The sequence below is a fragment of the Elephas maximus genome, chromosome 9, assembly GCF_024166365.1.
Source record: "Elephas maximus indicus isolate mEleMax1 chromosome 9, mEleMax1 primary haplotype, whole genome shotgun sequence".
Taxonomy (NCBI): domain Eukaryota; kingdom Metazoa; phylum Chordata; class Mammalia; order Proboscidea; family Elephantidae; genus Elephas; species Elephas maximus.
In genome coordinates, this window is record NC_064827.1 from 15,815,504 (window position 1) to 15,840,598 (window position 25,095).

At 45.2% G+C, this 25,095-nt stretch overlaps 1 protein-coding gene across 10 annotated transcripts in view; it reads left to right on the plus strand.

The window, feature by feature from the left end:
* The window catches only part of MLANA (melan-A), a 68,101-nt gene that overhangs the window by 24,090 nt on the left and 18,916 nt on the right, over positions 1–25,095 (plus strand). The window contains exons 1-2 of one of the 10 annotated variants that reach the window (XM_049896789.1): positions 30–81; positions 19,150–19,224. The exons of 6 other annotated variants lie outside the window; for them this stretch is intronic. The gene's annotated coding sequence lies outside the window, so the exon portion shown is untranslated. Of the gene's footprint in view, positions 1–5; positions 82–19,149; positions 19,225–25,095 lie in introns of those variants that run through there. 3 more of the 10 variants (XM_049896793.1, XR_007518764.1, XR_007518763.1) reach the window with 3 other exon arrangements.

Genomic DNA, 25,095 nt, shown 5'->3' on the forward strand with positions numbered 1-25,095 from the left:
CTCAGAGATGCCTGGGTTTTCACTTTCGCTGCTGAGCTCCTGTGACAGCCGTACTCATCCTAATGGAACATGCTCGGCTAGGTAAGAAACAGCCAATGAAAACCTATGGATCTTTGGGATCTTGGTTCAACTCGCTTGCTTTGGACATATCCTCAGAGTGATCAGTTGTTAGATATGGGGCTCAGAGGATTCCACACTCCAGCTTGTGTGTGTTCCTGAATGTGGCTCAGTCTTGAGAGCCAAGGGCCGGGACGTCATGGAAAGGCAGGCAGGTGGGAGGTAGAAGCCCTGGCAAGGGGTCCTGAACAACCACTCTGTGACCACCACCCCCAACCCCAGTCTTCTCCAAGAAGTGCTTCTCACACTTCGGTGTGCATAGGAATCGCCTGGATTACCAATAAGCATGGTACACACCAGCTCGCATTGAGCAAAGGACGCATGGGCTTCATTATATTTCCTTGCTAATCAGTGGTAAGCAGTTTCATGTGGGATTCAGCAGGTCTCTGCCGTGTGGGGGACAGGTGAAATGTGCACTGCAGATTGGTGGCAAGGCAGATCGAGCCCGAGCCTACCTTGCGTATCCGGTAATCGGGCCCTGCCCGGAGCGCTCATTACAGCAGAGGTTCCAGGGCTCCACCTCCAGAGTTCCAGGCTCAATAGGCCTAGGGTTCCCAGGAACCTGGCATCCCACAGCTCCTAGGGAATGTGGAATGCGGAAGCTGCAGGCCCGGGGACCACCGCAGAAGCCCTGCTCTGGCATTAGTGCTGCCCTCCAGTCGGGCAGACGGCGGGGAGAAGGGAGCTGTGGGCCGAGGATTCACTCAGAGCGGCGGTGCTTGCATCTGTGTCTGGCTGCAGCTGGGACTTTCATAAACTGTCAGTATCAGTCAGTATTCTGGCAGGAAACAGATGGCAACTTACGGGGCCGGGGGGGGAGAGGAAAGATTAATAAATTGGCAGCTTAAGACAGGGAAACCAGTAAGGATGGTGAAGCTCCTTTAGGGACCTGTTATCACCTCTAGGCCTAAAGGGACAAAGAGGGGACCTCCTAGCAAAGTTCCCAGAGGATAACTGGATGTGAACAGCCCCGCAGGGTTTCCGAGAACTGCTGACTGTCAGTCTGTCAGTGTCTCCTACTGTGCTGGTGTGTATGTTATGATACTGGAAGCTATGCCACCAGTATTTCAGGGTCACCCACGGTGGACAGTTTTCAGCGAAGCTTCCAGACTAAGACTAGGAAGAAAACCCTGGTGATCTGCTTCCGAAAATTAGCCAGTGAGAACCTCATGGACTTTTGTCCAACTTGCTTGCGTTGGACACATTATCAGGAGGGATCAATTGCTGGAGGAGAACAACACGTTTGGTGAAATAGAGGGCCAGCAAGGCTGGGGGAGACCCTCCAGATGGACTGGCACAGTAGCCAGAATAATAGATTCAAATGCCACTGATCATAAGGAGGACACAGGATGGGACATTTCGTTCTGTCATACCTGAAGTCATCATAAGTCAGAGTCAACGGGCAGCTAACGACAACATCTGTAGCTCTAGAGAAGCCACCCTGCCTGGCGGGAGCTGTGGCTTTTGGTAGGTGAATGGAGTCGTCCCATGTCAACTCAGCAGGTAGGAGCCTGGAGAATAAATACCTTGACTTCGCTCTTCTCCCTCTGCCTAGTCTGCTGATGCCTTCCACTGGCTGAAACCACCCAGAGGGGAAAAGAGCTTGTTGATATGGGCTTATAAAAGTCAACTTCCCAGGGCACTGGGCAGAGTGGGAACCCAGACTGGATCCCAGTCATGTCCTCTTCTCTTTCTTTGTTCCTTTTCTACTTTGCTTCCGCTTTTCCTTTCCTTTATTAGTTGCCGTTGTTAGGTGCCGTCAAGTCAGTTCTGACTCATAGTGACCCTATAGGACAGAGTAGAACTGCCCCATAGGGTTTCTAAGGACTACTGGTGGATTTGAACTGCCAACGTCTTGGTTAGCAGCAGAACTCTTAATCACTATGCCACCAGGGCTCCTAGTAGGAAGAAAGTTCTTTGAAAAAAGTATTTTCTCGGTTCTAAATAGGGCTTAATGGAGCTCTCTTCTCAGGCAAAAATGCTACTTCTGTTTTTGTGAATCCTGAGGGCTCTTGCTACCGGCTTGGGAATGCCTTGTTCTTTCAGCCCCTGAAAGCATTTTTGCATTCCTCTTACCATTTAAACCTCACAAGAGCTGCTTAGCATAGTTAGGGGAAGTTACGATCCCCATTTTACAGACACGTCAGCACAGGCTGAGAGGGATTTAATGGCTTATTTTAAAGTTATGCCGCCTTAAACTCATTGCTGTTGAGTGGATTCAGACTCATAGTGACCCCATAGGATGGCGTAGAGCTGCCTTATAGGGTTTCCAGGGCTATAGTATTCAACGGAGCAGACGGCCGCATCTTTCTCCCATCGAGTGGCTGGTGGGTTCAAACCTCCAACTTGCCATCAGCAGCCAAGTGCTTCACCTCTGCGCCACCAGTGCAGCTTTCCTTAGGGACAAAATCAGAAAATGGAAGCATGTGTGCTTGGTATGGCTAGTCGGACTTAACTATTTCAAAGCCTTCTGCTGTTTCTTACCTTAATAAATAATTATGTTAGTTCTCTTATGCACAAGGCCTGACATATAGTTTATGCTCAGTATGGAGAGGTACTATTATTATTGAGTAACTGCTATTCATTGGGCACTGTGCCAGGTTACATAGCTACATTTACAGCCATTAAAGTTGATCATAAATAAACATTGAGATTCAGCTAAATTTAAACTTGGCCTTAGATTTACCTTGGAAATACACAAGTCTCAATACCAGGAAGGGAGGGAGGGAGTGAAGGAAGGAGGGAATAAGGGAGGGAGGGAGGGATTGAAAGAGGGAGGGAGGAAGTGAGTGAGGACATGAGTGAGGGAGTGAGTGAGGGAAGGAGGGAGGGAGGAAGGGAGGGTGTCAGTGAGTGAGGGAGGGAGGGAGTGAATTAGTGAGGGAGGGAGGGAATGAGGAAGGGAGGAAGGGAGGAGGAGAGGGAGGAAGTGAGTAAGTGAGGGAGAGAGACTGAGGGAAGGAGTGAGAGGGAGGAAGTGAGGGAGGAGGGAGGGAGTGAAGGAAGGAGGGAGGGAGGGATTGAAAGAGGTAGGGAGGAAGTGAGTGAGGACAAGAGTGAGGGAGTGAGTGAGGGAAGGAGGGAGGAAAGGAAGGAAGGAGGGAGTGAGGAAAGAAGGGAGAGAAGGAGGGAGGGAGGAAGGGAGGGTGAGGGGAGGAGAGAGGGAGTGGGTGAGGGAGGGAGTTAGGGAGGGAGAGAGGGAGGAAGTGAGGGAGGGGAGGGAGGGAGGGGGAGGGAGGGAGGGAGGGAGTGCAGACCATTTAAACCATGATATGCGGAGCCCTGGTGGTGTAGTGGTTAAGAGCTTGGCTGCTGACCAGTATATCTGCAGTTCAAATCCACCAGCTGCTCCTTGGAAACCCTATGGGGCAGTTCTACTATGTCCTATATGGTCACTATGAGTCAGAACCCACTTGAAGGTACCTAACAACAACATGCTCCATTCCCTCCCTCTAGTGGCCATGAAGGTTGCAAGGATAATTTCTATACCTTTGGTCCACAATTAAAAAAACGAAAAACCATTAATATGGACACTTTGATTTCTCAGATGGTACGAATGATGATTGCTTTCTCTCTGTGTTTATTTAGGGAAATGTGGTTACAAATACTAATGAGCAGATAGCTGCAAGCCAGGCCAAAAAGTCCCGAAGTCTTCCAGGGGTCAGTCTCCCAGTTGTTGCATGTGAGGCAAAAGCTTCTGCCCTGGGGGAGGGAGAAAGACCGTGCTATCAAAGATGGCCAGATGTTCAGAAGCTGCCCGCTTAGACACAGCCAACCACTAATCCTTTAAAATCATAGAGTTAAAAGACAATCACGCTTTTCATTTCACATACAGCATCTGCACCTAAACCCAACTCACTGTACAGGGAAACCTGGGAGAGCTGGAACTTGACGGGATTGCCTTGATTTTCCAGGTCTCGCTAGTTTTCCACCTTTGGCAGGGTGCAGTCTGACCGCTTTTCTGTCACTCTTCTTAGTGGAAAATATTTGAGTTTTCTTTCTCTGACAGTTCCCACCTTACACAGGCTCTGGCTTTCGTAGGTTTTACTGTATTAAAATCAAGAATTATCAGCCAGCATAATCCTTAAAACTCCCAGCTTTAACTTTCTCAGGGCACGGATTGGTCACCGAAGCAAGTTCTAATTATAAACGAGTATTTACTTGTTGGGGGCATGGGATAGGCTCTGGGCCTTGTAAAGAGACTTGTCCTAGACACCCCAACCAAGACAGTGGGCAACAATCCAAGGAAATTCAAAGGGAAGCCAGAAACCTTTACGTGGCAGACTTAATGCAGCAAGTTTGCATACCAGAGACTGAAACGTCTATTTTTGGCCTATCTTTAGGAGAAAGAGCCTTCTGAGCCAATTTCGGCTTTGCATTTGGAAACCCAGTTCCTGGGCAATGAAATACCACTGGTGTCCTGCAATTTGGAGAGTGAGAAACCCAGTCTCCCTGGGGAGAGGCCAAGACCCTGCTGTCTTACTTAGACTAGTGCCCGTTTGGAGGCTCCATTGGACATATAATGAGGAGTCCTCCGGTGGTGCAAATGGTTAAATGCTCCACTACTAGCTGAAAGGTCGGCAGTTCAAACCCACCCAGGGGTGGCTCAGAAGACAGGCCTGGTGATCTGCTTCCAAAAGTTCACAACCTTGAAATTCCTATGGAGCACAGTTCTACTCTGTACACACGGGGTCACTGTGAGTCCGAATCGACTCAACGGCAACCAATGACAATCACAGACATAAAACGTTAGAATCATCACATTTCTGCAGCTGGGTAGCTGCTGCACATTTGCGTTTGAGTGCAGCTGCCCTGGAGTTTAAAGCAGCGCTTTCAAATTTGGCAAAGATTATGGGCAATGGCTGTCCCAAGTGATTAGTGTAATTGATAGCACTAAATTGCACGCCTGAAAATGTTGAATTGGCATATGTTGTGTTATATGTATTTTTACAACAATTAAGGGGAAAAAAAGGCAGCATTTTTGAAGCAGGCACTTCTACAGAGGCCAAACACTGTCATCCAATGACTTAAAAACATGCTGTGCCACAACCCGGGACACGGAAAATTCCCAGGATTGACTTTTCCTCACCACCTACATTTTTAATGACCCAACCATAGAAAAAGCCAATTTCTCATTTGCACTCATTGAACCAGGACTGGTGTTTTCTCTGAGGTAAGAAAATGAAAGTGGTGAGAACCGTAGGCAGAGCCTGCTCCACTCAGCAGTGAGAACACAAGGGTGGGAGCATGTGAGAGGGCTGGTGCCTGCTGACCTTCACGGCTGGCACAGTGCCCCTTCCCCAGCTGGGCACAGCCCACGCCAACAAGTCTCAATCCTGATACACTGTGTAAGGACAGGCAGGAAGGTCAGGGCACGCCTGCCCTTGGAAAGTCAGGCAGAGCTTTCAAAAATAATTTTAAAATATGAGGCTTCTTATCACAGAAGCCATACTTACTCATCATCAAAACTTAGAACACTAGTTAGATCCTTCCAGACTTACATATGTCTGCTTTAAAAAAAAAAGGACTCATTCTGTTTTATAACTTACTTTCTTTTTTTTTTTTACTCACTTGGCAATACAGCATGAATAGTTTTCTGTGTCAGTAAATATTTATGTACATTATTGTATTTTACATGACTCAAAATGAGAAGAAACACCTGCAAACATCCATTAATAATTGGAACGTGGAACATATGAAGCACGAATCTAGGAAAACTGGAAATGGTCAGAAATGAAATGGAACACGTAAATATCAACATCCTAGGCATTAGTGGGCTGAAAGGACTGGTATTGGCCATTTTGAATCACACAGTCATATGTCTACTACGCCAGGAGTGACAACTTGAAGAGGAATGGCATTGCATTCATCGTCAAAAAGAACATTTCAAGATCTATCCTGAAGTACAATATTGTCAGTGATGATAATATTCACACGCCTACAAGGAAGACCAATTAATAGGACTATTATTCAAATTTACACACCAACCACTAAGGGCAAAGATGAAGAAATTGAACATTTTTACCAACTTCTGCAGTCTGAAATTGATCGAACACACAATCAAGATGCATTGATAATTACTGGTGAATGGAATGCGAAAGTTGGAAACAAAGAAGGATCGGTGGTTGGAAAGTATGGCTTTGATGATAGAAACGATGCTGGAGATGGCATGATACAATTTTGCAAGAACAATGATTTCTTCATTGAAAATACCTTTTTTCACCAACATAAATGGCGACTATACACATGGACCTTGTCATATGGAATACACAGGAATCAAATTGACTACATCTGTGGAAAGAGATGATGGAAAAGCTCAATATCATCAGTCAGAACAAGGCCGGGGACCAACTGCAGAACAGACCGTCAATTGCTTATATGCAAGTTCAAATTGAAGCTGAAGAAAATTAGAACAAGTCCACAAGAGCTGAAGTACTACCTTGAGTATTGTACCTGAATTTAGAGACCATCTCAAGAATAGATTTGACAACGTGAACACTAATGACCAAAGACCAGACAAGTTGTGGAATGACATCAAGGATATCATACATGAAGAAAACAAGAGGTCATTAAAAAGACAGGAAAGAAAGAAAAGCCAAAATGGATGTCAGAAGACACTCTGAAACTTGCTCTTGAACGTCAAGTAGCTAAAGCTAAAGGAAGAAATCATGAAGTAAAAGAGCTAAACAGAAGATTTCAAAGGGCAGCTCAAGAAGACAAAGTATTACAATGACGTGTGCAAAGACCTGGAGATAGAAAAACAAAAGGGAAGAACACGCTCTGCATTTCTCAAACTGAAAGAACTGGAGAAAAAAATTCAATCCTCGAGTTGCAATAGTGAAGGATTCTACAGGGAAAATACTAAATGATGCGGGAAGCATCAGAAGAAGATGGAAGGAATACACAGAGTCACTGTGCCAAAAAGAACTGAGAGATGTTCAACCATTTCAGGAGGTAGCATATGATCAGGAACTGATGGTACTGAAGGAAGAAGTCCAAGCTACAATAGAGGCATTGGTGAAAAACAAGGCTCCAGGAATTGACTGAATATCAATTGAGTTGTTTCAACAAATGGATGCTGCACTGGAAGAGCTCACTCATCTATGCCAAGAAATTTGGAAGTCAACTCCCTGGCCAACTGATCGGAAGAGATCAATATTTATGCCTATTCCCAAGAAATGTGATCCAACCAAATATGGAAATTATCAAATGATATCATTAATATTACATACAAGTAAATTCTTGCTGAAGATCATTCAAAAGCGACTGCAGTTTTATATCAACAGGGAACTGCCAGATATTCAGGCCGGATTCAGAAGAGGACATGGAACCAGGGATATCATTGCTGATGTCAGATAGACCCTGGCTGAAAGCAGAGAATACCAGAGAGATGTTTATCTGTGTTTTATTGACTATGCAAAGGCATTTCACTCTGTGGATCATAATAAATAACGGATAACATTGTGAAGAATGGGAATTTCACAACACTTAATTGTGCTCATGAGGAACCTATACATAGATCAAGAGATAGTCATTTGAACAGAACAAGGAGATACTGCATGGTTTAAAGTCAGGAAAGGTGTGCATCAGGGTTGTATCCTTTCACCATACTGATTCAGTCTGTTTGCTGGGCAAATAATCCGAGAAGCTGGACTATATGAAGAACAGGGCATCAGGATTGGAGGAAGACTTATTAACAACCTGTGTCATGCTGATGACACAACCTTGCTTGCTAAAAGTGAAGAGGACTTGAAGCACTTACTAATGAAGATCAAAGACCACAGCCTTCAGTATGGATTACACCTCAACATGAAGAAGACAAAAATCCTCACAATTGGGACCAATGAGCAACATCATGATAAAAGGAGAAAAGATTGAAGTTGTCAAGGATTTCATTTTACTTGAATCCACAGTCAACACCCATGGTAGCAGCAGTCAAGAAATCAAAAGACACATTGCATTGGGCAAATCTGCTGCAAAAGACTTCTTTAAAGTGTTAAAAGCAAGGATGTCACTTTGAAAACTAAGGTGCCTGTGACCCAAGCCGTGGTGTTTTCAATTGCCTCATATGCATGCGAAAGCTGGATGATGAATAAGGAAGACCAAAGAAGAATTGATGCCTTTGAATTGTGGTGTTGGCAAAGAGTATTGAATATACCATGGACTGCTGAAAGAATGAACAAATCTGTTTTGGAAGAAATACAACCAGAATGTTCCTTAGAAGCAAGGATGGCAAGACTATGTCTCACATGTTATCAGGAGGGAATCAGTCCTTGTAGAAGGACATCATGCTTGGTAGAGGTTCCACAAAAAATGAGGAAGACCCTCAATGAAATGGGTTGACACAGTGGCTACAACAATGGACTCAAGCATAGCAACAATTGTGAGGATGGTTCAGGACCGGTCCGTATTTTGTTCCATCATACATAGGGTTGCTATGAGTTGGAACCAACTCACCGGCACCTAACAGCAACACGTTATTTTTAGTGGCTGAATACTAGTCCATTGTATGGGTTTACAAAAGGAGCCCTGGTGCACAGTGGTTAAGAGCTCAGCTGCTAACCAAAAGGTTGGTGGTTCTAGCTCAGCCAAAGCGCCTGGAGATTTATTTCCCAAAATGCAGCCACTGAAAACCTTATGGAGCCCTGTTCTACTTTGATACACGTGGCATCAACTCGATGGCAGCTAGTTTTGTTGGTTCCTCACCAGAAGGTGGGCTAGCCTGCTAAGAGAGGTGGTTATTGGACAAAGAGGCTTGTGTTTCAGTATTAGCCTCTGTAACCCCAGAGCCTCCTTTCTGAAATCTGGGTAGCAAGTATTCTGCAGAGTACCTTGCAAACTATCAGTGCCTAATATGTGCCTTGATGCTGAGTTCCACTGCAGTGATGTCATGCTAAATGAGCAAACCAGCACTTTTATGTAAGATGTCAGGTTGCTTCAGATATAATACAGAATCCTAACCTTTGACCCAATAATACTTCTCCTAAGAGTTGTTTCAAGGGGAAAAAAACACTGTGGCGGGTGGAGGGGAGCTATATTCATGAAGATGTTTATTTTAACACACTGTCCAACCACCAGGGAGTAGATTAGTAAATCATGGCACCTCTACTGGATTAAAAATTATGCAGTCATTAAAAATGATCATCATGGCATAAGAAAATGTTTCTTTATGTAAAGGTCAATGAAAAAGGTAAACATACAAACCCTGGTAGCGCAATGGTTAAGTGCTTGGCTGCTAACTGAAAGGTTGGCAGTTCAAACTTTACCCAGTGGCTGTGCTGAAGAAAGACCTGGCAATCTGCTCCCATAAAGATTACAGCCTAGAAAACCTTATGGACAGTTCTACTTTGTCATATAGGGTCGCTATGAGTTGGAATCAACTTGACGGCACCTAACAACAACATACGTAGTATGATCCCAATTATGCCTTAAAATATTAAAATACATATGCAAACAAAAGAGTCTTGAAGGAAACACAACAGAAAGCTGTCAGGAGTTGAGTTCTGAAATTAAAAATGGTTTCAATTTTCTTCCTTTTTCTTCTGACGTTTTCCAAGTTTTCGGTAATAAACGTGTAGTACTTTTAGAATAGCGAAGTTTTTTCCCCAAGGAAACTATATGTACAAACATTTTTATCATTATATGGTTGTGTGTATAGTAGGATGTAAATGAATAAAAAGCAGATTTCAAAAATTTAGCCATGTTATTAACCCGTTGCTGCCAAATGGATTCTGACTCAGGGATCCTATAGGACAGGGTAGATCTGCCCCATAAGGTCTCCAAGGTTGTAATCTTTACAGAATCAGACTTGTCACATCTTTCTCCCTCAGAGCAACTGGTGGGTTCAAACCACCAACCTTTTGGTTAGCCGCTGAGCGCTTTAACTGCTGCGCCATGAGAGTTTCTTCCCATGCTATTACACAAGTGCTTATTAAATACATATGGAAAAAAATTCTGTGGAACTCATTGAAATGAAATCCCTTCAGTTTGTTGGGGTCAATTGTGGTTGAACTCTTTCTTTCCCATCAGTTTGCCTTAGTGTTTGGGCCGCATTGTTAGTAGAACTGTTCCCAGTCACTTTTTAATATTTAAATTGAAAGTAAGTTATTGGGTTTGGATGACATTGGCTTGTTCAGGGGCTTCACGTAGGTCTGCACAGCCTGGAAGCTGTAAGAACACTATTAATAAACATAAGGACAGAATAATAGCCCGGAATTTGTAGGTGGCATGATGCTTGTGAAATCGTTGTCCCCATATTACCTCCCCTCCCTCTCAATCATGATGAGTCCGGTGGGAGCTCTGTGTCTCTGCATAGGGGTGGGGGGAGAATGGTAGGGCAGGGCCTCGGGGCTTTGGGCAGCTGGAGGGCAGGGGCGATGGGTTTCACCTACCTCACAGTTTTACCAGGGAGTGACCACGTTGCCTGACTGCCTATGGCTGAGTTCGGGATGAAGGCAGAAAACAGGGTGAGCTGAAATCCTCATCACCAAGAGGCAGCAGAGCAGAGCCATCAACAGCCTAGAGTCTACAGCTAGCTCCAAAACAAACAAGCAAACAAAAATGAATCCGTTGCCCTTGAGTAGATTCTGACTCATGCGACCCAATGTGTGTCAGGGAAGTACTGCTCCATAGGGTTTTCAATGGCTGTGATCTTTCGGAAGGAGATTGCAAGGCACCTCAGGGTGGATTCGAACAGTACGTCTTTTGATCAGTTGTCGAATGTTTAACTATTTATACCAGCCAGGGCTCCAAGTTCACCCAGGTTTGAATCCCTGCCACTCCACTGCCTGGGCAAGTTACTTATCCTCCTTATGCCTCATCAAAAGGGAGGCTGCTGCTGCTGCTGCTGACAGAACCTACCTCACGGGGTGCTTGGGAAGATTAAGTGACCTAATATATGTGAGGAAACCCTGGTGCATAGTGGTTAAGAGCTACGGCTGCTAACCAAAAGGTCAGCAGTTTGAATCCCCTGGCGCTCCTTGGAAACTCTATGGGGCAGTTCTACTCTGTCCTATAGAGTCACTATGAGTCTGAATCAACTCGACAGCAACAGGTTAATACATGTAAAGCATTTGAAGCTGTGTCTGACACATGGAAAGGGTTTGCTGTTGTTAGTCACACTCTGTGAGAATGGACACAGCAGGTTGCTGTAGTCTGAAAGGGCCTCATGGTTTACACTGTGGATAGGTGGCCAGAGAGCTCCAAAGAGGGGCTTGTCCTAGCTCACCTATCAGACAGAGCAGGGAGGCTGAGACCTGGGCCCCTTGCCCCTTGGTCCTTGGTGTTCCCTGTGTAGTCACATTTGGGAATACAGCCAAAGGTCTCTCTGGTCCTGGCTGTCAGAGGTCAGCTTCTTCATTGTAATATCTCATCTGCGGGACCTCAGGCAGTACGTTCCCTACTTTGCAGAGCCAACAAAAAAACCAAACCCATTGCTGTCGGGTCAATTCCGACTCATAGAATAGCACTGCCCTGTAGAGTTTCTAAGGAACAGCTGGTGGATTCAAACTGCCGACCTTTTGGTTACCAGCGGTAGCTTGCCATAGCTCTTGAACGCTGCACCACCAGGGTTCCAACCCCTTGCCATACAGGAGCTGGAATAAGGCAGCTAATGGGATCAGCAGAGCTACTGGGGAAGTTTGTTATTGTTGTTAGGTGCCATTGAGTCAGTTCTGACTCACAGAGCAAACTAAACACTGCCCAGTCCTGCCCAATCCTCAGAACTGTTGCTATGTTTGAGTCCATTATTGCATCCACCGTGTCAATCTATCTCATTGAGGGTCTCCCTCTTTTTTGCTGACCCTCTATTTTACTAAGCATGGTGTCCTTCTCCTTCAGGGACTGATCCCTCCTGATAACATGTCCAAAGCATGCGAGATGAAGTCTCACCATCCTCACTTCTAAGAACAAAAGACAGATTTGTTTGTTCTTCTGGCAGTCCGTAATATATTCAATATTCTTCACCAGCACCATCATTCAAAGGTGTCAGTTCTTCTTCGGTCTTCCTTATTCACTGCTTGGGGAATTTTGGGGGCTCCAAATAAACTCAGGTGAAAGACTGGTTACTAGTTTGGTGCTAAACGCTACCAGCCAGCTAAATAAACAGCCTCGCCGTGGGGTTGAACAGCCCCCAGGCAGCCAGGCCCAGCATTCCAGGGAGGCAGCCACCTGAGAACCGGCATCCGGAGGGAGTCATGAGACAGGAAATGGGGCCTCACAACTATTGCTGGTCGCTCAGCGTCTGTTGAAGGCCACGAGCAAACAGCAGGGGTTTCAGTAGGGGTTACTGTACTGCTCTTTTATGTAGCATTATTTATTATAAAACAATATGCCAAAATACAATACCAACATAAAAAAGTAAAACATACTCCTCATAAATAATTTAGAAAACACAATCTACTGAAAAAAAAAATGATCATTTTTGTGTGGCTCTTTCTTGCTACTTGCTTATGTATATAAAATATTATGTAACGTGATACAATCCAGACTGTAAAGCATATTACATTTTATATCCTAATTTTCACATATTATATCATAAGCAATTTTCCCATGTAATTTAACATTCTTCAAAACATCATTTTTACATATGACCTGGGGAGTTCACTCTTAGGTATATACTCAAAAGAATTGAAAACAGGAACACAGATTCTTGTAAACCAATGTTCATTCCACAATAGCCAAAAGGCAGAAACAAACCTAAATGTCCATCAACAGGTGAACAGATAACTAAAATGTGGTACATACATACAATGGAATATTACTCAGCCATAAAGAGAAATGAAGTCCTGACACGTGCTATAATATGGGTGAACCTTGAAAACATACTGATGAAATGAGTCAGTCACAAAAAGACAACTATTGTATGACCCCACTTCTGTGAAATCTCTAGAACTGGCAAATGTATAGAGACCAGAGTTTATTAGTGGTTACCAGTGCTGGAGTAGAGGGAGAAAGAGAGAGTTGTTGCTTAATGGGCACTGAGTTTCTGTAAAAGGCTAAAGGAAAATGTGGAAATGGATAGTGGTAAAGGTTATACAACGTGATGAAAGTAATGAGTGCCACTGAATTGTATATGTAAAAAATGTTGAAATGGCAAATGTTTTGTTATACACATATTTGCCACACTGAAAAAAAAAAAGAAAAAAGCCCATCATTTTTAATAGTTTAATAACTATTGAGATCTATCCTGAAGTACAACGCTGTCAATGATAGGATAATATCCATACGCCTACAAGGAAGACCAGTTAATACAGCTATTATTCAAATTTACACACCAACCGCTAAGGGCAAAGATGAAGAAATTGAAGGTTTTTATCAGCTTCTGCAGTCTGAAATTGATCAAACATGCCATCAGAATGCATTGATAATTATTGGTGATTGGAATGTGAAAGTTGGAAAGAAGGAAGGATCGATAGTTGGAAAATATGGCCTTGGTGACAGAAACAATGCCAGAGATCAAATGATAGAATTTTGCAAGACCGATGACTTCTTATTTGAAAATACCTTCTTTCACCAACATAAATGGCGACTGTACGCATGGACTTAACCATATGGAATACACAGGAATCAAATCGACTACATCTGAGCAAAGAGACAATGGAAAAGCTCAATATCATCAGTCAGAACAAGGCCAGGGGCCAACTGTGGAACAGACCATCAATTGCTCATATGCAAGTTCAAGCTGAAACTGAAGAAAATGAGAGCAAGTCCACGAGAGCCAAAATATGACCTTGAGTATATCCCACCTGAATTTAGAGACCATCTGAAGAATAGGTTTGACGCATTGAATACTAATGACCAAAGACCGGATGAGTTGTGGGATGCCATCAAGGACATCACACATGAAGAACGCAAGAGGTCATTGAAAAGACAGGAAAGAAAGAAAAGACCAAGATGGATGTCAGAGGAGACTCTGAAACTTCCTCTCAAATGTTGCACAGCTAAAGCAAAAGGAAGAAATGATGAAGTAAAAGAACTGAACAAAAGATTTCAAAGGGCGGCTCGAGAACACAAAGTAAAGTATTATAATGACATGTGCAAAGAGCTGGAGATAGAAAACCAAAAGGGAAGAACACACTCGGCGTTTCTCAAGCTGAAAGAACTGAATTAAAAATTCAAGCCTAGAGTTGGTACTGAAGGAAGAAGTCCAAGCTGCTCTGAAGGCATTGGCAAAAAACAAGGCTCCAGGAATTTTTTTTTTATCAATTGAGATATTTCAACAAACAGATGCAGCACTGGAGGTGCTCACTCATCTATGCCAAGAAATATGGAAGATAGCTTCCTGGCCAAATGACTGGAAGAGATCCATATTTATGCCTATTTCCAAGAAAGGTGATCCAACCGAATGTAGAAATTATCAAACAATATCATTAATATCACACGCAAGCAAAATTTTGCTGAAGATCATTCAAAAGAGGCTGCAGCAGTACGCCGACAAGGAACTGTCGACAAGAAATCCAGGCCGGTTTCAGAAGAGGACGTGGAACTAGGAATATCATTGCTGATGTCCGATGGATCCTGGCTGAAAGCAGAGAATACCAGAAGGATGTTTACCTGTGTTTTATTGACTATGTAAAGGCATTTGACTGTGTGGATCTTAACAAATTATGGATAACATTGCAAAGAATGGGAATTCCAGAACACTTAATTGTGCACATGAGGAACCGGCACATGGATCAAGAGGCAGTTGTTTGGACAGAACAAGAGGATACTGAGTGGTTTAAAGTCAGGAAAGGTGTGTGTCAGGGTTGTATCCTTTTACCATACCTACTCAATCTGTATGCTGAGCAAATAATCTGAGAAGCTGGACTATATGAAGAAGAACAGGGCATCAGGATTGGAGGAAGACTCATTATCAACCTGCATTATGCAGATGACACAACCTTGCTTGCTGAAAGTGAGGAAGAGTTGAAGCACTTACTAATGAAGATCAAAGACCACAGTCTTCAGTATGAATTATACCTCAACATAAAGAAAACAAAAATCCTCACAACTGGACCCATAAGCAACATCATGATAAAAGCAGAAAAGATTGAAGTTGTCAAGGATTTCATTTGACTTGGATCCACAATCAACACCCATGGAAGCAGTAATGAAGAAATCAAAAGACACATTGCATTGGGCAAATCTGCTGCAAAAGACCTCTTTGAAGTGTTTAAAAGCAAAGATGTCACCTTGAAGACTAAGGTGCGTCTGACCCAAGCCATGGTATTTTCAATCCCATCATATGCTTGTGAAAGCTGGACCAGCGAAGAACTGACGCTTTTGAATTGTGGTGTTGGCAAAGAATATTGAGTATACAATGGACTGCCAAAAGAAAGAACAAATCTGTCTTGGAAGAAGTACAACCAGAATGCTCCTTAGAAGCAAGGATAGCAAGACTGTGTCTTACATACTTTGGACAGGTTGTCAGGAGGGACCAGTCCTTGGAGAAGAACATCATGCTTGGTAAAGTACAGGGTCAGTGGAAAAGAGGAAGACCATCAATGAGATGGATTGACACAGTGGCTGCAACAATGAGCTCGAGCATAACAATGATTGTAAGGCTGGCGCGGGAACGGTCAGTGTTTCTTTCTGTTGTGGATAGGGTTGCTATGAGTCGGAATCAACCTGACAGCACCTAACAACAACAACAACAACAATAGCTACAAAGCATTCTGTTAGACGGCTGGACCATATCCTTCTGACCACTGTTATTAGATTATCGCTAATTTTCTACGGAGTAGTGCGGCCCCAAGACTTTTGTGCTCAGATGTGTGTACACATATCTGATTATGTCCTGAGGTTGAAGTTCTGGATGGAACTACTGAGGTCCTACATTCTGTAAACTTTAGGGAGAACTCAGAGCACCTCTTCCAGGCACCTGGGGATGAGGAAGAAGAGAGGCAGGGATCCCAGACAAAATCATTACGGGATACAGTGATGAAAGGTGAGGCTGTTGGATAGACTGAAAATTCTTGTATGTATGTGGGGCCCTTCTCTCTAGATTCCAAGTTTTGGGGATCTGTTCTCTTGGTTCCTGATGTCTTAGGCTGAGTTCTCTAAAAAAAGCAAAATCAGTAAAGTGTATAAATATATACAGAGAGAGATTTATAGCAGGGAAACAGCTCACGCATTGTAGAGGCTGAAACATCCCAAGTCCATGCATCAGGATAGAGGCTTCTCTCAAATCATGTAGCTGCAGGGGCTGGTGAACCCAAGATTGGCGCCTCGGAGAGCGGGGCTCCCGCTCTCAGGCTGTGAAGATCTACAGATTCCAAGATCTGCATATAAACTAAAATAGCTCAAGTCCCAAGAGCCAAAGGTCAGGTGAACAGGAGGCAGCCACAGGATGCAGAGTGAGCAAAAAAGCCAGAATGTCTGCAGATGCAGGCCACACCCCCAAGAAAACTCCCTTTCAACTGACTGGCTACTCACAGCAGATTCAGGTGTGAGAGTAATTACATATAAACACCGAGAATCATGGCCCAGCCAAGCTGACACACAATCTTAACCACCTGGCCTGCTATGTTAGAAACCCAACTCAAATTATCTTAAGCAAAAAGGGAATCCATTACAAGTATATTGAAGTATCTTGTATAATCAAAAGAAGGGCATGTAACCAAAGCATGAGAAGGGCAGGGATATAGCTGTGCCTCAGGGGAAATGGGGGCCAGGGACCCAAGTGATGTCAGAGTGTCCCCCAGCTTCTTTTTTCAATGGCTCCATTCTCTCCGCACAGACCAACTTCATCCACCTGGGGAAACAGCCACTGACTGCTCCAGGTAGACACAGGTCCCTCAGCCTTCCCCACTGAGAGAAGCTGACCTGTGTTCTCTAGTCTCAAGTTCAAAAGTCCCAGCAAAGGCTCTGATTGGCTCAATCTCCACCAAGAACCTACTCCTGGACCTGCCAGCCAACCCACAGAGGGTGGGTTCTATAAAAACATAACAGCTCCCACATAGACCTCATGGAGCTGGGGGTGGGGGTGAGGGGGTAAGGCCCTCAGAAAGAGGGGATGCTAGTTCCTGGAGAAGGGGAAGAGTAATATCTTCCTGAGTCTCTTTTTCAAGAAGCTGAGGTGATGAGATGGACCTGGGGCTGCCAGCCACTTGGGACGAATCTGCCCATACCTGGGAAAGTCTAGGAGTGCAGGGCTTAGGTCAATGTTGTTCGAGGCTTATGGAGGAACACTCTCTTTTAGGGGGAGGGGGCCCTGGTGGAGTGATGATTAAATGCTCAGCTGCTAACTGAAAGTTTGGCAGTTCGAACCCATCAGCTGCTCCATGCGAGAAAGATGCGGCAGTCTGCTCCTATAAAGATTGCAGCCTTGGAAACCCTGCGGGGCAGTTCTACTCCATCCTGTAGGGTCACTGAGTCAGAATCAACTGGTTGCTATGAGTTGGAATCGACTCGATGGCGACAGGTTTAGTTTTTTAGGGGGGTGGTGTAAACTGTTAACACACTCAGCTGCTAACTGAAAAGTTGACAGTTTGAGTCCACCCAGAGGCACCTTGGAAGAAAGTCCTGGCGATCTACTTCCAAAAAGTCACAGCCATTGAAAATCCCACGGAGAACAATCCTACTCAGACATACGTGGGGTTGCCATGAGTAGGAAGAACTTGACAGCAACTGCTTTTTTGTTGTTCTCTTTTTAGTATACATTTATAGACAGAATTCCTTGAGGAAAGGGACTGTGTTTTAGACTCTGTGCTAAATATTTGAAGGAATAGGGCAACCCCACGAGAAGCTGGACCTACAGAACAACCCTAGGTGTTGACACTTCCCAAACGGTATTCCTCGGAGCACTGGGCCAGCGAGACCTCAGTACCTAATAGAATGAGAAATTCTGCTGGCAATTGCCTTTTCTTGAAGATTCATAAAGTACGTTAGTATAGAAGAGTTGCAATGAAGAAATCCGCTTTTTTTAGTCAAGTGTTTTCCAGTCTTATTGGACCAACAGCATACAGTGGGAAAACAAAACTCCCAAAGTTTAGACTCGAAGAAAGCTCTGGGCAGAGGGGGTGGTTGTGCAAGAGTCCCTGCCTCTCCTCTGGGTTTTTCTTCCTCACTTTACTTTCTGCTGTTGATTCTATTGACTTCCTGGGCTGTTCTGATGTCTCATTAAAGCCCTTTGCCTCCTCATAGTACAGCTGGTAATGGCTGCAATATTACAAAAAGTTTATTTAACACTAAGCGGACCCCAAGAAAAATACACAGAAACATCAAGAAAGAAACCAATAGCCTGACTTCTGGGGGGCACGTTCCTGAACGTACCATAGCTAGCTGCTCTCAGGTAATGTCGCCTTGAGACTCTGGCTGATCCCCCAAGGACTGGCACACACCTATAGGCATCCACCAACCAACCAACCAACCAGTTGCCATCGAGTTGAATTCTGACTCATGGCGACCCCATGTGTGTCAGAGGAGAACTGCTTAGTGGGGTTTTCAATGGCTGATTTTTTTCGGAAGTACATTGCCAGGGCCTCCTCCTGAGGTGCTTCTGTTGGACTCGAACTGCCAAACTTCTGGTGAGCAGCCAAGCATGTTAACTGTTTGTATCACCTGGCAAAAGAAAATCTTCTGGTTCTCTTGTGTTAGTTAACTTCGAGTCGATTCTCACTCACAGTGACCCCATGTGTGCAGAGTAGAACTGTGCTCCATAGGGTTTTCAAGGCTGTAAACTTTCAGAAGCAGATCTCTAAGCCTGTCTTCCAAGATGCCTTTGGGTGGGTTTGAACTGCCAATCTCTTGCCTTAAGCATTTGTGCCACCTGGGGACTCCCTGCTTCTCTCGACCAAATCCAACCCTAATCTCCCAAAGCCAGCAGCCCTGACTCTGCTTGTCCAAAGATCCCTTGGGGATCTTCCACATTGGTTTTGGGGGGCACCACTGGCTCTTTAAGATGGCACATCAAGCTTGGGCTCATGAAGCTTGCCTTAACTGACCAGAAGATACTGGACTAGACCAATAAATAGCTCAGTGATAACCCACAGGAAGGGAACTCAGCGATAAGGCAACCAGATGATCTGACTCACAAGTCTACCTCTCCAGGTTTCAGTGTGTTTACCAGGACAACGTCCAAGATGATGGATTTGTCTAGTGACTTCCCTTCAGATGACAACTCAGGTAAATGGGATTATTTTTTAACACAACAAACAAAATCAAAATGTTATGTGGAGCTTTCTTTAAAAAAAAAATGTATATGAGAATGAGTCCTTAACTCTTCGAAATCTGACTTACCCAACATCTCCGACTCCCCCCTCCCGCCTCCTCAAGTTACCGCAGACCAGTCAAGAAGAAGGTTATAAAGCATGCCTCTGACTTGGGCAATTTCAACCTCAACCTCTTCCCTTTTTCCCCAACATTTCTCTGGAAATCACAAGATTTCACCGCAGATTGATACAACACCTAACCCCCCCATTGCAGAAACAAGGAGTTCTCTGTCAAAGGGCGAGTTTGTTCTTTCCGCAATCACAGAAGCCATTCATCTTTCTGCATAGAGATAGTTGGTGTTTTCATCTGTTTAAGGTCTGGGGACTATTTCCTGGCACTTCTAGGGTACCAGCAAGAAGGCAGAACTGAACAGGGCTTATGGAAGAGCCAAATGGCCCTCTCTTACTAAAACAGTGGAAAGCTTCGGTTATAAATGGCACCCATCCTAAATACAAAAACTACAGGAACCTCAAAGTGTCAGCCCTCAAGAGCCAGGCCTCAAGGGATTGTGTGTTGGTGGCTAAGGAGGGAAAGCTGGAATAAGTGTCTCTGGAGAGGCGGGGGAAGTCAGCAGCCTAATACTCAAAATCGTTATTGTTGTTCAATTCCCATTCATAGTGACCGCCTAGAACTGCCCCATAGTGTTTCCAGGCTGTGACCTTTCAGAAGAAGATCACCGGGCCTGTCTTCAGAGGCATCTCTGGGTGGGTTCAAACCACCAACCTTTTGGCTAGTAGTCGAGCACTTAATCACTGGGACCACCTAGGGACTCTCACTTACAAAGTTTACCACTAACAAAAACTTTCCTAACCGATTTAGCCCTTCAATGCCAAAGGGGGAAGAAGGAGACTTGGAGAATGTGGCTGTCTCCCCCAGGGGTGTTGGGACCAGGTGACCTTCAGGGCTGCCCTCAGCAACCCTCCTCTCTAAATATAGGGATTAAGCACTTTCCATGGTTTAACCTCCACCATGTCTTCAGAACCATACCTGCCAATAAAGATACACTGTGGGTGATGGTAGTTGAATGGAAGGAGGAGTTCTTTCAAAATCATAAACAGAAAAGCACACTGAAGCCAACAGTAGTTGACCTTATTGTTGAGCTATCACCCCATTTCCTCTGACAGTGTTACTTCTCAAAACCTTGGAGATGAGGTCTGAACTATCTGCGATAGTTCACTGAGGTTCCACCACATTTCAGGGACTATACTGGGCAACAGAGATATATATAACCCTTACCCTCTGGGAACCACCACCCATCTGTCAGTCTGTCATATAGTGCTGGCTTGTGTGTTGCTATGATGCTGGAAGCTATGCCACTGGTATTTCAAATGCCAGCAGGGTCACCCCTGGTGGACCAGTTTCAGCAGAGCTTCCAGACTAATATGGACTAGGATGAAAGGCCCAGAGATCTATTTCTGAAAATTAGCCAATGAAAATGTTATGGATCACAGAATATTTTCTGAGACATAATTCATTTACTTTGGATGTGTCATCAGTAGGTACTTATCCCTGGAGAAGGACATCATGTTTGGTAAAGTGGAGGGTCAGTGAAGGAGAGCGAAACCCTCAACAAGATGGATTGACTCAGTGGCCATAACAATTAATTCAAACATACCAAGGATCATGAAGATGGCACAGGACTGGGCAATTTTTTGTTCTATTATACATGAGGTCACCAACATGAGTTGAGGCAACTCAATGGCAGCTAACCACAGCAACAGCCTTCTGGGAGCTCAGAAACCAGTAGGAACATCAGACATGAGCAGTTGATGTCAATATAATGCAGTAAGTGGTAAGACGAGAATCTGACTGGGGGCTCCTGGCAGCCTTCTTTAGTTTCTTGCAGGATTTCAGGATACGCAACCCTGGTCCTCTCACGGTGCTTATTAGGAAACAACAAAGACTGGGGAGGCTTCTCAGGGGCAAATCCAAGCTCGATGAACCCAGAATACCTGCGATGAGCACCATTTGCCGAATGTTGTAGAGGGCAGCTCTTTGTCTCTCTCTTTTTGGTAACAGCAACTCTTTTCCTTCCCTGTTGCATCAGCCTTATGGGGCATTCATTAAGCCCACTCCCCAGACCCCTCCATGTCTAGGCAAGGATTTGGCATGAGACCTAAGCTAGCCAAACAAGATTCTCCAAGAACATGGTTAAAAAAAAAGGTTTTATTCTGATGTCACAATTGTCTTAGTCATCTAGTGCTGCCATAACAGAAATACCACAAGTGGATGGCTTTAACAAAGAGAAATTTATTTCCTCACAGTCTAATAGGTTACAAGTCCAAATTCAAGGCGTCGGCTCCAGGGGAAGGCTTTCTCTCTCTGTCCGCTCTGGAGGAAGGTCCTTGTTCTCAATCTTCCCCTGCTTGAGGAGCTTCTCACATGCAGGGACCCGGAGCCCAAAGGACGCACTCTGCTCCTAGTGCTGCTTTCTTGGTGGTATGAGGTCCCACCACTCTCTGCTTGCTTCCCTTTCCTTTTATCTCTTGAGAGATAAAAGGTGGTGCAGGCCACAACCCAGGGAAACTCCCTTTACCTTGGATCAGGGAGGAGACCTGAGTAATGGTGGTGTTACAATTCTACCCTAATCCTCTCAACATAAAATTACAATCACAGAGTGGAGGACAACCACAGATACTGGGAATCATGGCCTAACCAAGTTGACACATATTTTGGGGGGGGACACAATTTGATCCATGACATACAACCTAAAGGATTATCTGTTAATATCCAAGGACTTGCTGATTCTGTTCCTTCTTAAGGCCTGGTTTGCTCAGACTTTTCTTTGGTTCTGTGAGACGCGTTTGTAACCTCCCATTAATTTTCTTATTTCCTTAAGTAGCCAGAGTTGAGTTTGTGTTGCTCAAAAACAAAGAATCCTGACTGACACCAAACTTTACTCCATGCCAGGCACGATAGCCCTCATCTAACAGCTTCCCTGGGGACAATGGTGGTTCAGTGGTAGAATTCTTACCTTCCATGCTGTAGTTAAGCGTTTGGCTGCTAATCAAAAGGTCAGCAGTTCGAATCCACCAGCCGCTCCTTGGAAATTCTATGGAGTGGTTCTGTTCTGTCCTACAGGGTCACTATGTGGCTGAATTGACTCAATGGCAACAGGTTTGGTTTCTTTTTTGGTATGCTGAGACCCGGGTTGGATTCCAGGCCAATCCACCTCATGTGCAGCCACCACCCATCGGTCAGTGGAGGCATGCCTGTTGCTATGAAAGCTGAATAGGTTTCAGTGGAGCTTCCAGACTAGGATGGAGTAGACCTGGTGATCCACTTCTGAAAATTAGCCAATAAAAATCCCATGGATTACGCTGATCTGATCCACAACCAGTCAAGGGAGTGGTGCAGGACCAGGCAGCATTTTGTTCTGTTGTGCACAGGTCGTCATGAGTCAGGGGCTCACTGCTCGGCAGCTAACAACAGCGTCCCTGAGAGACAGGTCCTGTGTTCATTTCGAAGATAAAGAGATGAGTCTTGCGTATACAAGAACACACAACTAGTCAGTGCTGGAACCAAGATTTAAATCTGAATCAGCTGGTCTCCAAAGCCCAGACTCTTTCTTATTCACCCCTCCATGTCCCCAATCCAAGGGCGTGCCAGTCAAGGACCATCTTTGCTTATGGCTTTCATGTGAATATGGCTTGTTTTTAGGTGTTGTTGAGCCGGTTCCTACTCATAGCGACCATATGGACAACAGAATGAAATACCGCCTGGTCCTGCAGCAGTCGCACAATCTTTGCTATGCTTGAGCCCATTGTGAAGCCACCGTGTCAATCCATCTCATTAAGGCTCTTCCTCTTTTTCAATAACCCTCCACTTTACCAAGCATAACGTCCTTCTCCAGGGACTGGTCCCTCCTGACAACATGTCCAAAGTATGTGAGACAAAGTCTCACCATCCTTGCTTCTAAGGAGCATACTGGCCATACTTCTTCCAAAACAGATATTTTCATTCTTCTGGCAGTCCATAGTATTCTCAATATACTTTGCCAGCACCATAATTCAAAGGCGTCAATTCTTCGCTGGTCTTCTTTAACCATTGTCCAGTTTTTGCACGCATAAGAGGCAATTGAAAATACCATGGCTTGGGTGAGGCGCACCTCAGTCTCAACATGACATCCTTGCTTACAGTTCACCAAATGGTCTCACACACATCAATGCATGTAATCCTCACAGCCACCCAGGAGGTAGCTATCTTCATTGCATTAGAAGACAGGTAGACCCCAAGTGTGATCAGCCCCACCTCTTCCCCTCCCTGCTGTAACTTAGCGAGGCTGCAGAGTAAGTCCAAAAGCCTCAGCTTGGCCTTCTAGGCCCTTCCAGATTCAGGGCCTGGGCCTTGTGTCCTCCACTCCTCTTCTTGCACTTTGATCTCCAGCCATACAGAGCTACTTGCAGTTCCCCAAGCCCCCCAGGCTCTTCCATGCCTCTGACCCTCCCTCCACCTGAAATGTCACCTTCTCTACCCCCATCCCTATCTATCCTCCACCTGGAATGCCCCCCCCCCCCCACATCTCACACCTGGTGAACCCTACTTATCTTTCCAGGCTCAAAGTAAGCCTGTCTTCTCCTTAGAAGCCTGTCCTTTGCCTTCTGCTCCCAGGTAGAACCTATACCCCCACTACATTGTGGACAGTGGGCAGAGGTGGTTCAGCGGTAGGACTCTCACCTTCCATGCTGAGACCCTGGTTCAATTCCAGGCCAATGCACCTCATGTACAGCCACCACCCATCTGTCAGATGAAGACAGATGAAGGAGAAAGGCTTGGCAATCTACTTCTGGAAAATCAGCCAGTGAAAACCCTACGGATCACAATGATCTGACCACAACCAATCATGGGGTACAGGACCAGGCAGCGTGTCTTCGCTTGTTCATGGGGTCCCCCATGAATTGGGGCCACAGCAGCTAACAGCAACAACAACTGTGGACAGAATTCTGGGATGGCTCTAACATGATCTGATATCGTCGCAGACATTGAGGTGTCCTCAACATCCTTCCACCCTAAAAGTCCTTCTAATGCAGTCCTGCAACCGCTCCTTCTTGAGAGTGCTGTGGGATTAACACACTCCTGATTATTGGCACCATTCTCTGCCCACCTGAACGACCTTGGGAACTGGACCGTGGTTCTCTCATTTGAGCCAGCTTCTGTGCCCACGTCAGGGACTGCCACTAGTTCTCCTAGAAAAACTCTCCTAATGGAGTAGGGACCAACTGATCCTCCCCCATGCTTCCCTGAGAGGGGAGCAAGGACTCAAGTTCAGCCTGAGCCAGCAGATCACTCTTGGCTTTGGGGTGTCTGAGGGAGGACGGAGGGTTCCTCGTGTCCCCCAGTGGCTCCCAGGTTGCTAGGGCTCCCCCCCCGGGTCCCACCTAGACACACCTTCACTCCGTTCCCTTCTCTACCTCCCCTTTGCCCCTCCTCCATCAGCTCACCTCAGCCCTAGGTCCCCTTTCTCCACAGACAGAGGGGGTTAGCTGGTGAACACTCTTAGCTGACCAGGAGTTCACAGGCTTGCCCCCACCCTTCTCAAGGCTGTTGGCACATCACGGGATGTTCCCAGAGTCTTCTCCAGCTTCAACAACTTGCCAGGCATGGCACTACTTCAATTTCACATATATTATCTCATTTAATTCTCACAGCCATTTTGTAATTATTATTTATTACTATTCTTACCGATGAGGACATTGAAGCTCAGAGAAGTTAAGTAACTTGCCCAAGGTCACACAGGTAATGAGTGTGAGAGCTGGGATTCAAGGCTGTTCTGTCTGGTTCCAG